General features: G+C 46.5%; 1 pseudogene; it reads left to right on the top strand.

Moving 5' to 3' along the window:
* Positions 1 to 239: 239 nt before the first annotated feature.
* On the top strand, positions 240 to 2721 carry LOC143840619 (putative elongation factor 1-alpha-like 3 pseudogene; annotated as a pseudogene).
* The last annotated feature ends 10407 nt before the right edge of the window (positions 2722 to 13128 follow it).

The following is a 13128-nucleotide window of genomic DNA, read 5'->3' as shown; positions in this document are numbered from 1 at the left end:
GCCATCCAGCAAAGGTCTATCAACTCTCTATTTGGGATCCACATCTGGAGAGCCACCGTTCGGCCACCTCTGTTTTTCAGGGCAATGCATGAACAGAGTTTGCCCTGGCCTGCCTCCTTGTCACAGCCTTGGTGTTCCATGGAGGGCTCCTACCCAAATACCAGCCAGGAATGATCCTGCTTAGATTCTGAGAACTGATGAAATGGGGTTAGCCTGGGCCGTCTAGGTCAGCCGCCAACATGCTAAGAGCGTGAAAAACCTAGCTTTCATCACATCTAGCGCTCATCACCTCTAACTGATCTCCAGTGTATGAAACCAGGAGCCTGCCTGCCGTGCATGACAGAAATAGTCCTGAGGCTTTTAAAACCACTGCTAACGCAATCAGGCAGGGTACCGTACGGCCTTCCTGTTCTCTGAAATCCATTGCTTGGGGCAACAGCACGGATGTGAAGGAACAGACGCATGGCCCGCTCTCTAAAACTGATTTCTGCCTCGTGGACCGGCTTGTCCCCATCTGACCAACCTGCAGGCTTACCTGGGTTCCCTTTTGACTAGCAGTGTGTGACTTTTGACTTGCCCGGGGCTAAACTTTCCAACTTTCCCTGCCTCTTTGGGGGTATTTACAAAATCCACCCCTTGTTTTCAAGAAGAGCAGGCAAAGCTAGGGCCAATGTTGAAGTTTGTGTCTTAATCCAGCCCTGCATGAAAAAAAAAGTTCCTGTCTCCCTTGAGGGTCTGGTAAGAAACAGAAGATTAAGGATGCTCCTTCAGCCAATTTCTTACTCGTGCTGTGTACCAGTTCGCCCCTGAAAAGAAGAGAGGGTAAACCTTTCTCAAATGTCAAAACACAGCCCTCTCAATTTATTAGAAAAGGGAGCAGGGACTCTCTGCCTCAGCAGAATAATTATGAATCTACTGGGTATGAATCCACTGGTGGTTCCAGGTCCCCGGGATATTCACCTGGCCTCAACCTAGTGGAATGAGCTCCCAGAAGAGCTAAGGGCTCTGACAGAGCTATCAAGGTTCCACAGGGCCTGCAAGACGGAGCTCTTCCGCAAGGCATTTGGCTGAGCTCTTCCACCAGGCGTTTGGTTGAGGCTAGGGGGAGTTACGATCAGAGGGTCCCGCCCTATGTCAAGCTCAAAGCATTAGATGCATGGCTAGATAGATTTGATGACCTGTATATCATCTTGGGCTACATTGTTGGCCAGATGTGGGAGCAGGGATGTTGATGGGGGCTTTGGGGGAATTTTTATACCGCCATCTTGCTGTTGTTTAATTGTATTAATGCTTTAGTAGTGGGGTTGATGGGATTGTTGATTTTATTGTTGCGGTTTTACGAGGTTGTTCCCTGTTTTTTATCTGTAAGCCGCCCCGAGCCGATATTTTCAGGAGGGAGCGGGATGTAAATCTAATATAAATAAAATTAATACAGCACAGAGTTCCCTGTCTTTCTAAGGGTGAGAGCTCATGAATCCTCCATCACTGTGGTGCTCGGTCCAGCGCTCACCACAAATCACGTTCTTAGAATCATAGAGTTGGAAGGGGGCCAGACAGGCCATCTAGTCCAACACCTGCTCAGTGCAAGATCAGCCTAAACCATCCAGGATAAGGATCTGTCCAGCTGCTGCTTGAAGACTGCCACTCTTAATAGATTTCAGCCAAAAGAACCAAATTTACTTCCATCTCTGGAGCGAGGCCTATATGTCAAGAAACCTCACAGCTTAGCTATTCTTCCAGCATGGGCTGTTTCAAAGTGGGGGGTGGGGTCACATGCCAGCCAAGGTGATTGACTGGCTCAATGTCACCCATAAAGCGTCCATGGAAGAGCGAAGTTTCAAACTTGGGTCTCCCCAATCTAGTCTAACCACGACACCATGCTGGTCCTCGAAACCCCCTCATGCCGTCCTGAAACATGGGGCAGCAGGTGTCACATTGGGAAAGAGTCCTGGTTTTTTGCAACAAATTTGCCACCACTTCAGAGGTCCTTCTTCTGAAGACTGAGAGAACCACCCACTAAATATCTAGAGTGGGGAAAGAAAGGACCCATGTCAACATTGCTGTCATTGGCCACATCGACTCTGGCAAGTCAACTGGTCATCTGATCTACAAATGTGGGAGCGTTGATCAGAGAACCTTTGAGGAATCTGAGAAGGAAGCTGCTGAGATCAGCAAGGGCTCCTTCAAGCTCCTTCGAGAATCCTTCAAGATTCTCTAAGCATGCCCGGGTTTCAGCCAAGGCGAAGGCAGAACGTGAAGGTGGTATCTCTATGGCTATTTCACGGTAGAAATGTGAAGCCAGAAAATACCAGGCGACCATCACTGATGCCCCTTGACACAGAGACTTCATCCAAAACATGATTTCTGCTACCAGGAGCATCTCCTGTGGCCTACACTCTGGGCGTAAAATAGCTCATTATTGGTGTTAACTAAATGGATTTTGCTGAGCCACCTTACAGTTAGAAGAGAGATGAGGACATTGTCAAAGAAGGCAGCACGTATATAAAGAAAATCGGTAGCAATCCAGACACAGGGGGTTTTGTACCAATTTCTGACTGGAATGGAGATAACCTGTTGAAGCCCACCTTTAACATGCCTTAGTTTAAAGGCTGGAAAGTGACCCTCAAAGATGGCAACATGAGTGGTGCTATCCTGCTGGAAACTCTGGGTTCCTTCTTCCCACCAACTTGGCAAACTTCTGTGTGGAAAGTGGAATTCTAAAAACCAGGCACAGTGGTGGGTAAGAGTCCTCAGGACAGCCAAAGGTGCCATATCAAATTGCCACAGAGCCACAATATCACTGATTCACAACCTGTGGGCATGTATCTTTTAATATTCCAGACTACTAGCCAGCAATCATGCAGATTCGCTGCTGGGATCAAATAGTTCTGCTCGAGAAACTCATGGGATCCACTTCCTCAGGGGCAGAGGCCTGTTCAAAGACTAAGGGCCATTTCCCACGGCTTAAAAATAGCACAATGGTTGCGAATTGAAAACGCTACTAATTTGGCATTACCCACGACGTCGTAGACAATCTGCAACACTCCTGAAACCGATCAGCAATAAGCGCTTCGTTTTAGCGCTTTCAGGGGAATCCAGAAAAGTGGATTCACCCTCCGGATAGCGATACACTCCTGCAACCAATCTGCAACACTAGCGCTAAAGACCTGTGCGTTACCATTGTTGCGGGTTCTTCAAAGTCCCTCCTCCTGAGCCTGTCATCCAAACTTCCGGCGAAGCAATCGCCATTTTTTTTTCTCGGAGCGAGCGGGGATAAACGCACCGGCGAGCCTCTTTCTGTTTAGAGGCTTCCCTGGCTTCATTCCTTCACCTTTAGTCACTAAGCACAAACCACATAAAAGCCCGTTTGCTGAAATAAAGTCCCTTTATTTTTTACACATTAATTCAGCCCAAAATCGGGGCCGTGAGGGGGGGGGGGATTTTTTTTTTATCACTCGAGCCAGCGTGCCAACGATCATACAATCAAACGACAGCTCACATTAGGCAGCTGGATGGGTCTCTCCAGTGCAAGGAATCTACGTAGATTCGTTGCTATGGGTCTGTTTTTTTTTTTAAAAAAAACCTTTCTTAAAGGGAAAGGGGCTGTTTGGGAGCATGCTAACGGCTGCCCATTGGCTGCTTGACGGCCAGGGGCGGGACGAGCTTGGCAATAGCGCTTCCTTTCTAGCGATTTCTGCCGAGACCAGAAGCCTGTGGGAAACGCTAAAAAACGCAACTGATTCCACTACAAAGCCAGGTGTGCAAAACGACGAATTCCACTATTTTAAATGGCGATTTTTCATTCCGCAAACAATTTGCAACAAAGATCCCTGTGCGAAAAGGCCCTAACTTTAGAATCATAGAATCATAGAGTTGGAAGGGGCCATACAGGCCATCTAGTCCAACCCCCTGCTCAATGCAGGATCAGCCCAAAGCATCCTAAAGCATCCAAGAAAAGTGTGGATCCAACCTTTGCTTGAAGACTGCCAGTGAGGGGGTTTATGCTTTAGAGCATTATTTAGAGCTCTAATGCTTTAGAGCATTATTAGGATTTATAAGGCAAGAATGAATGGACACATTAATAAGGTCCTTTGCAGTAGTACAATCTCTTTGTATGTGTGGTTGGATCACCACCAAACAGAATGGATGTAGTGCTGGAACAGGGCTTTTGAGAATCTGGACCCAAAAAGTGAAGATGGCCTAATTTCCATAGCACAAGATGTCATAGTCCTGCAGTAGACTGCATTGGTTAGGCTGCAAGAAGTAGTAGAAGAAGAGGAAGTAGAAGAAGAAGAAGAAGAAGAAGAAGAAGAAGAAGAAGAAGACGAAGACGAAGACGAAGACGAAGACGAAGACGAAGACGAAGAAGAAGAAGAAGAAGAAGAAGAAGAAGAGTTGGTTCTTATATGCTGCTTTTCTCTACCAGAAGGAGTTTCAAAGTGTCTTCCAGTCGCCTTCCCTTTCCTCTTCCCACAACAGACACCCTGTGAGGGAGGTGAGACTGGGAGAGCCCTGATGCTACTGCTCTGTGAGAACAGTACTATCAGGGCTGTGACAACCCCAAGGTCACCCAGCTGGCTGCATGTGGAAGAACAGGGAATCAAACCCAGCTTGCCAGAATAGAAGCCGCTACTCTTAACATATTGCATTGGATTGCCCAGCTCTTTTGGCCCAACGAGCTGCTATTTATTACTATTTGGCAGATCTATACTCCAACGTGAGAGGGCAAATAAAGGGCATTCATTGGGGTTCTGTAAGACCCACTATCTTCTCACCATACAAAAGTCTTCCGCTGAAGTTCCGCCGGGAGGCGTGGGATATCTTGCTTAGAAGTCTCTTAACCTTATAGGATTTCACCAGGCATTCAAAATTCATACTGGCTAGAAACTTGGCTTGCCGTTTCAACGGAAGCTGGAAGTCTCAGGGATTCTGGGCACTACATCAACCCATGACGATCATTTCCCAGTTCAAGAAGAAGCATGGTGTGCACACAGCGCCAGCTGTGCCTTTGCAATGGAGGCCTTTGCTTTGATGACGTCAAGGTCTTTGTGGCTTATTTTGAGGTTTGGGCCACCAGAGCCAGCACAGTGTCAGGTTGCAGTTCTGCTTGGCCCTCCACCAGGCTCCCTTATTCGGATGTGGCACGTTGGCTTTGAACCTTAGCATTCCCCTGAGCAGCTGCAAAAGGGCCCATAACAATTCTCTTGCTTCCTTGCCTCTAGCTTGGTGTGGTTGGGTGCTCAAGAATAACCCTGTTAGCCTCAATGCCTCCTCCCAGTCGCTGCCTGCGTTGCATAAGCCGGAATTAGGGCTCTTCTGATTCATACAAATAGGATGTCTGCCGGTTTTGTCTTTTCTTGGCAAGGCTCTTGGCTTTTACCAGAAACGGAGCAGGTGAACCTGTCATTTCTCCTCCCAGTGGAATAACCAGGGATGGGTAAGAATGACTTCTCAACATGGACAAGGGATTAAAAGGTGAAATTCACTGCTAGAGGGTGTAGCAATGGCAACAGGAAGAAACAGCTTTTAAAAGGGGTTAGATAGATCTATTCATTTATTGATTGTATTTATTTATTAGACTGATCGACCGCCACTTTCGGACCAGCCGGCTCACAGTGGTTCGCAACAAGATAATAAAACCACAGTGAAATCACAAAACATAAGCAATAAGAACCTGACGACCCCCCGACCCCGCTCATAACCCCATTGAACTTCACCAAATTAACCTGGCTCCAGCCTCAAAGTAGGTATATGTCTAATTTTTTTGAATAAAACATCTGGAGGAGGAGCTATACAGGTCTTATCATGGAGGATAAATCTATCAGTGGCTAATAGCCACTGAGGGGGACCCTCTACCTTCAGAGGCACTAAGCCTTTGAACCCCAGAGCCGGGAGGCAGCATCAGAGGCCAGCAACAAACATTAGCTTAATTACACAATCTGCTAACTTTTCTGGCAGCTGCAGAGCCGTACCAGTTTGAAGGATAACTGCAATGGCAGGCACGGAATGCAGTGTCAAAGAGAAGGATGCAAGAGGAGGCTGCATGTAGAATCATAGAGTTGGAAGGGCCTCCAGGGTCAACTAGTTTAACCCCCTGCACAATGCAGGAAATTCACAGCTACAGACATCGCGCTGGTAGATGAGGTCCCATCTTCTGCCCAAGAGTCAAGATCTATGAAATGACCCATGATATTCATGCTTAGGACATGGTTAAGCCCTGCCATGCAAGGACAGAGTTTTGAAGCATGGGGTAGGATGGATCATATCACCCATCACTCTGCTGAGAAGAAGACTTGAGTTTTATACCCTGCTTTTTACAACCCAAAGGAATCTCCAAGCAGCTTACAATTGCCTTTCCTTCCTCTCCCCACAGCAGAGATACCTTGTGAGGTGAGGGGAAGGGGCTGAGAGAGCTCTGAGAGAACTGCAACTGGCCCAAGGTCAAACAGATGGCTGCATGTGGGGGAGGATTGAGGAACCAAACCCGGTTCTCCAGATTAGAGGACGCCTCTCTTAACCACCGAACCATGCTGTCTCTCCAGCGAAGTCCCTCTAGCCAAAACCAGCATCCGCCAACTTAAGCAGTTGTTCCTCACATGGAAGTTGGAGGAAGAGTCACGTGGGCTATAATTTGGGAACAAACAAAGGCCCACCTTTTGGGAGGACATTTGTGAATGCAAACAAAACATCAAAAGTACTTGGTGACAAACACACAAAAAAAGCATTCAAGAAATGGTAGGCGGTAAGCTGTTCTGGGCTACTACAGATACCCCAGGGAGCAGAGGGAGAGGGCGAAATTATTCACTTGGCTAGCCGCCTAGAAGGGACAAATGCTCTATCTTTTCCATCACCGGCATCAACTCCAAAGTTACGACTCAGCCCCGCATGCCACTGATATGACATAATGAGGACAAACCAAGCAAGAGGGCAAATGTTTTGCATTCTCTCTCCTGATGTCGTTCCAGGGGACTGAAGGGAGGGATGCAGATACCTTCCATGATCCTTTCCTGTGGGGGACAGAGGTCAGCCCCTGGTTGGATGTGACCATGTTTTGTTAGCACCGCCTGTCAGCTGATTGCAGGTGCATTAACTCAGGCATTTCACCTCTTTTTATTAATCTTTTTATTAAATTGTCAATTTAAGGGGACATTAGCCCTCTTTAAATATTTGAAAGGTTGTCACTTGGAGGAGGACATGCAGTGATGGGTTTAAACTACAAGTACAACGATATAGGCTAGATATCAGGAAAAACTTTTTCACAGTCAGAGTAGTTCAGCAGTGGAATAGGCCGCCTAAGGAGGTGGTGAGCTCCCCCTCACTGGCAGTCTTCAAGCAAAGGTTGGATACACACTTTTCTTGGATGCTTTAGGATGCTTTGGGCTGATCCTGCGTTGAGCAGGGGGTTGGACGATGGCCTGCATGGCCCCTTCCAACTCTATGATTCTATGATTCTATAATCAAACCAATTACTTCTATGCATCAATAAACGATGATCGTTAAGACTCCGGACTCTTGTTTGTGTAAAAATAAAACATTAATTCTTTGTTGTGTTTAACTGCTGGTTTAGGGAACTGCTGCCATTAATTTTAGAATCACAGAATCATAGAATCCTAGAGTTGGAAGGGGCCATACAGGCCATCTAGTCCAACCCCATGCTCAACGCAGGATCAGCCCTAAGCATCCAAGAAAAGTGTGCATCCAACCTTTGCTTGAAGACTGCCAGTGAGGGGGAGCTCACCACCTCCTTAGGCAGCCTATTCCACTGCTGAACTACTCTGACTGTGAATTTTTTTTCCTGATATCTAGCCTATATCGTTGTACTTGTAGTTTAAACCCATTACGGCGTGTCCTTTCCTCTGCAGCCAATGGGAACACCTTCATCTGCTATGTTCTTTAGTCATGACTTTAAAACACAAATTGGGGGGGGGGAATTTTGCTTGCAGGAAAGCTGTCAACCACGACAGAGATCAACGTGGGTCTCAGTGTGAAGCAGTGGCTGCTTTTCGTTATCTCCATGGGACTGGCCTTCCCTAAACAGCAGTTAAAGAATCCACTAGTTGCTGCTTATGAATTCCATATTTCATAGACCTTTTTAGGTTCCTGCCAATTACATGGCTAAACATGTGTGTGTGTATTACACAGGTGTGGGATTCCCACCCTGTGACAGTAGCATGTAGCAGCCTGTAGCAGGAAACAACAGCCAGAGAAATGGTAAGAAGGGTAACTTGTGAGTGCATGAAACATTTATCTCTCTCGCTCTCTCTTTCTCTGCCCATGTGTCTCGTACCTCTTCCATCACTACAGCTGCCAACAAGAATCAGTGAGATCCATGATAGAGGGATAATAAGAAACGAGTCCCTTCCCTACAGATGCTCAGAGGTCAATAACATCTGGCTGTTTCCAGGCTCTGTGTGTATTATCTGTACCTGACCCAGTCCAACAGAATGACAAATAGAAGGAATAACCCTGAGGACAACATCTTCCCACTAGGGTTGCGTGTGTGACTGCCAATTCCTGTTGCATTTTAAATATTAATTTTGTAATTTATTTAAGATATTTTTAGCCTGCCTTTCTCTGAAAGAGAAGAAGAAGAGCTGGTTTTTCAATACCTCGCTTTTTACTACCCGATGGAGTCTCAAAGCAGCTTCCAACAGCCTACCTTTCCTCTCCCCACAACAGATGCCCAAAGAGGTAGGTGGGGCTGAGAGAGCTCTGAGAGAACTGTGCCTGGCCCAAGGTCACCCAGCTGGCTGCATGCGGTGGAGTGGGGGACCAAACCCTGTTCTCCAGATTAAAGGCCGCCTCTCTTAACCACTACACCAAGCTGGCTCTAGGCAGCTAGCAATTATATTGAAAGAATCACAGAATCATAGAGTTGGAAGGGGCCATACAGGCCATCTAGTCCAACCCCCTGCTCAACGCAGGATCAGCCCAAAGCATCCTAAAGCATCCAAGAAAAGTGTGTATGCAACCTTTGCTTGAAGAATGCCAGTGAGGGGGAGCTCACCACCTCCTTAGGCAGCCTATTCCACTGCTGAGCTACTCTGTGAAAAACTTTTTCCTGATATCTAGCCTATATCATTGTACTTGAAAGTTTAAACCCATTACTGCACGCCCTCTCCTCTGCAGCCAACAGAAACAGCATCCTGCCCTCCTCCAAGTGACAACCTTTCAAATACTTAAAGAGGGCTATCATGTCCCCTCTCAACCTCCTTTTCTCCGGGCTGAACATTCCCAAGTCCCTCAACCTATCTTCATAGGGCTTGGTCCCTTGGCCCCAGATCATCTTCGTCGCTCTCCTCTGTACCCTTTCAATTTTATCTACGTCCTTCTTGAAGTGAGGCCTCCAGAACTGCACACAGTACTCCAGGTGTGGTCTGACCAGTGCCATATACAATGGGACTATGACATCTTGTGATTTTGATGTGATGCCCCTGTTGATACAGCCCAAAATGGCATTCGCCTTTTTTACCGCTGCATCACACTGCCTGCTCATGTTTAGTTTACAATCCACAAGTACACAAGAAATAATACAATGTATTTAAAATCAGTAAAAAGAACAAATTGTATCTGAAAAATATGCGCTACATTTCCCCACTCTTCCACATCTACTCACATCAAGCCCTCTTGAACTTGCCAGGTCATGTTTCCAGTGGTTTCCTAAAAATCGGAAGAGTGGATGCTTTCCTGCTGGTCATTTCACAAAGTTAGAGCCACAACTGAGAAAGTGCATGATGGAGAAGAAGCAGCTCAAATGGCCCACCAGAGAGGACAAGAGGAAGTTGATCAGAACATCTTTGATCTGTATATATGAGCTGAAAAGGCAAAGTAAAAAATCTGTTACGCAAATAAACAACCTGGAATATCTAGCTGTTGTCCTTTGTATCCACTTCAAAAAGGACATGGACAAAATTGAAAGGGTACAGAAGAGAGCGACGAAGATGATCTGGGGCCAAGGGACCAAGCCCTATGAAGATAGGTTGAGGGACTTGGGAATGTTCAGCCTGGAGAAAAGGAGGTTGAGAGGGGACATGATAGCCCTCTTTAAGTATTTGAAAGGTTGTCACTTGGAGGAGGGCAGGAAGCAGTTCCTATTGGCAAAAATAAGGTGATGAGCTCCCCCTTACTGGCAGTCTTCAAGTAGTGGTTGGACAAATACTTATCCTGGATGATTTAAGTTGATCCTGCATTTTGCAAGAGGTTGGACTAGATGGTCTGTATGGTCCCTTCCAACTCTATGATTCTATCATTCTTCAGAGCTTCTTAACTCTGTTTGCTATCAAGTGTCTGTATACTCTATAGGCTAGAAATCAGGGGGGGAAATTTCACAGTTAGAGTAGGCGCATTAACTCCTTTTATTACTCTTTTTATTAAATTGTCAATTAAAGGGGACATGATAGCCCTCTTTAAGTATTTGAAAGGTTGTCACTTGGAGGAGGGCAGGATGCTGTTTCTGTTGGCTGCAGAGGAGAGGGCGTGCAGTAATGGGTTTAAACTACAAGTACAACGATATAGGCTAGATATCAGGGAAAAAATTCTCACAGTCAGAGTAGTTCAGCAGTGGAATAGGCTGCCTAAGGAGGTGGTGAGCTCCCCCTCACTGGCAGTCTTCAAGCAAAGGTTGGATACACACTTTTCTTGGATGCTTTAGGATGCTCTGGGCTGATCCTGCGTTGAGCAGGGGGTTGGACTAGATGGCCTGTATGGCCCCTTCCAACTCTAGGATTCTATGATTCTAATTTTTCCCTGTGTTGGGTAATTTCTCCCTGGGTTATTTTTGTTTTAAAATAGGGCAGTGGAGTTTTGCCTTTCCATAGAAAATATGACGATTAACTCACAAAAGGTGTACAGCTAAAAATAAACAAGATGGGATGGTGTTGGGGAGAAACAGCCTTAAACTGTGCTTTCCCAGAAACTAGATGAGGAACAATACCTCCTATACACACAGATCAGCTGAGATTTTTCCTGGTTGGCTGGCACTCCATCCCCCCATGGCTCTTCCTACTTCCTTCAAGGTCTTATCTGAGACCCAGAGGCAGTTCCGCATTCCTAGCAGAGGGTATGTGAGTGAGGTGCATATCTGTGGGTGGAGATGGCCACACGCAGAGCAAAGAAGTGAAAACAAATGACCCACACAAATGCTGGAAGACCAAATTTTTGTATGGGTTTTTTTTTAAAGATATTTTCTGTTAATCATATAACTCACTCAGTAGGGGTCAGAATACTAGTTATGTTTGACATGTGTCACAATAAGCAGTGGTCCCCAACCTCTTTGTCACTGGGGACCGGTCAATGCTTGACAGTTTTACTGAGGCCGGGGGGGGGGGGGTAGTGATTTGCCGAAGGGACGTCGCTGCTGCCTGAGCCCCTGCTCCACTTGCTTTCCCGCCGGTGCCCCTGACTTCCCGCCACCCACTGGGGGGGCGCCGTCAGCAACAACTGCACAGTGCTATGTCGAGGGGGAGCCCCAGCCATGGTGGCCGCTGGAGAGCACCAAAGGTGAGCCAGTGGCAGAGTGGCAGGACAGCCCCCGAGGCAACAGCCGGGGAGGAGAACGAGGAGGAGCCGCGGCCCAGTACTAACTGATCCACGAACCAGTACCAGTCTGCTGCCTGGGGGGTGGGGACAGCAGACGATAAGGATCCCAGTCAAAGATTGGCATGTATACTAAGGATATTGGGGGGAAATGGGGTACAACAATGTGAGTGGTTCTCTTCCTTCATTGGTGTACAAGCTCCAGAATTGTTTATTTTTGTAGCTTGTCAATTTCTGCTGCTGCTGTTGTTGTTGTTTTGAAAGAAGAAGAATGAGTCTAGTGATACTACTTGTTGTTGTTGTTGTTGTTGTTAAGTGCGAAGTAGTGTCCACCCCACCACGACCCCATGGACAATGATCCTCCAGGCCTTCCTGTCCTCTACCATTCCCCGGAGTCCATTTAAGTTTGCACCTACTGCTTCAGTACTACTACTTTTCGCTAAATGTGCATCATCACTGGAGAATAAAACTCTTGACAGTGAAAATTTAAACTTGTTTTTTGTGTGTGAGAGAGTGCTGTTTAAAGTTAATCAAAATGGGTACCCAGGAGGAGACATCGTGATCAGCTGGGGAGTGCCATTTGATAAATGAAGGCTGGATCCATTTTTTGTTAAGATACTTTTCTCCAGGCTTTGCTATGTGGTTGGTTTTCTGAGCCATGGGAGATGCTATCTGAACTGCTAATGCTTTGTAATGAGCCACTTTAACTTCCCCAATCATTCCTACTCTTTTTTTTTGAAAATATGAAGCTTTAAAAAATCTATAATGATGTATCCATACAGTGCAAACTTGAGAGAGAAGAACAAACAAAAACAAGCTGGCACCCTAGGAAAAATGTGGCACCATCTGAATTAAAAACTGGATCAAAATGCACCACGTGTACTATTTAAAGAGTCCATCTGAAAGTGCCACCTTATCGCCCCACCTCAGTTTTACAACATTTGGGACTGAATGTGATTCCAAATGATATAATGTCTTTTGTGTGATTGTGCCTGCAGGGTCAGGTCCACTGTGGATTCTGTTAGGCAGTCCAGTTTGAACTGTGCTGTCCAGTAGAGTCAGTGGGGAGGGATCTCCCCAAAGGATTAACTCCTTTGTTTTATTATTTATTATTATTTTATTATTTCAATTTATATACCGCCACATTTCCTAGGAACCTGCGGCGGTTCACAGAATAAAACATTAAAATACAATAAAACCCCAATTTACAATAAAACAAGCAAGTGGACAAAAACACTAATAATCTATCCCATCTCACCTCGTTCAGATGGTTCAGATGGATCAGACGGAGGCCGAGTCTTCTTCTACTGGGAGTGGGATCTGGTAGTAGACTATGACAGACTTTGGGGCCCTTGATGGAAACACCGGGGTTTTACCCTGGCCTTAACCAAATGCCTGGTGGAAGAGCTCCATCTTACAGGCCCTGCGGAAAGCTGACAATTCCGACAGGGCCCTTAGCTCTTCCGGGAGCTCATTCCACCAGGTTGGGGCCAGGACCGAAAAGGCTCTGGCCTGGGTCAAGGCCAGGTGAATATCCCGGGGGCCTGGGATAACTAGTAAATTCATACCCACAGAGCAGAGGGCCCTGCGGGG

The sequence above is a fragment of the Paroedura picta genome, chromosome 1 (assembly GCF_049243985.1).
Source record: "Paroedura picta isolate Pp20150507F chromosome 1, Ppicta_v3.0, whole genome shotgun sequence".
Taxonomy (NCBI): Eukaryota; Metazoa; Chordata; class Lepidosauria; order Squamata; family Gekkonidae; genus Paroedura; species Paroedura picta.
This window is presented reverse-complemented; position numbering and strand designations above follow the sequence as displayed.